Below are 856 nucleotides of genomic sequence, written 5' to 3'. Positions count from 1 at the left end.
CTTGCTTACATAGACAGCACACAACAAATAGTAAAAAAAAAAAAAAAAAATAGAACCAATTCCTTCTTTTTAAATCCAGCACTCTTTCCTTTAAACCAATTTCTCCACCTTTTGAATATTTGTGCATGCTTACCATGTGTTCAATAAGCATGAGTTTTCACAGGCAAAAAAACAAAACAAAAAAACAAGCAGATGCAGAACCCTTGAAGAGCATGAGGTGCTGCTGTCCTCTCTGTGATGCATGAGGGCCTTCTTGTGAAATGAAGGCCCAACTTCAGTTTCTCCATTTTAATCCATGATTAGCACAGTTAAGTCACAGTTATCTTCCAGAATTGTTCCTCCCTGCAAGAAACACTCTGGGACATGTGATCAAAAGTGTCTTGACAAAATTTGAGCTTGCTACTGCAATAAAGCTAACCTAGTCCAGTGCTCTCCCTTCTGTCATCAGACAAGCCATTACATAGACTTAAACAATGTAAAAAAAAAAAAAAAAGTTGTTCCTCCTATGAACAATGACTCTCTATATTACCTAGGAAATAAAAATCTAACACTCTCAGCCCCAAATCTGATCTACCCAAACCAATCTTTCTTAGTCCACCATTGAAGATTCTGCATCAGTCGAAATTCTATCCAAGCTTCTAAACCTTACTCCATTATTCTATCCATCTAAATTGCACTTATCTAAAAGATACCACTTAAATGCCATGTCCTTTGATAAAATTCCCTTAGAATCACAAACTATGCTCATCTCTACACAAGCACTTTCTACAAGTCATCTGATTTGGTATATATTGTTAGCTATCTTTTTTAGTACCTTTTACTAACATTAGGACAACTAGAGGGTAAGAAGGTCTTC

The 856-nt window shown here is 36.0% G+C and overlaps 1 non-coding gene across 1 annotated transcript; it reads left to right on the top strand.

Moving 5' to 3' along the window:
• The first annotated feature begins 346 nt into the window (after nucleotides 1-346).
• LOC111724337 lies at nucleotides 347-475 on the top strand. The gene has a single exon (XR_002772651.1). It is a non-coding gene; the product is annotated as a small nucleolar RNA SNORA28 (small nucleolar RNA).
• The last annotated feature ends 381 nt before the right edge of the window (nucleotides 476-856 follow it).

This window comes from Otolemur garnettii, unplaced genomic scaffold, assembly GCF_000181295.1.
Source record: "Otolemur garnettii isolate 467f Iridium unplaced genomic scaffold, OtoGar3 scaffold00021, whole genome shotgun sequence".
Classification (NCBI taxonomy): Eukaryota; Metazoa; Chordata; class Mammalia; order Primates; family Galagidae; genus Otolemur; species Otolemur garnettii.
Note: the sequence above shows the minus strand (reverse complement) of the source record. Positions and strands in the feature narration are given on the sequence as shown.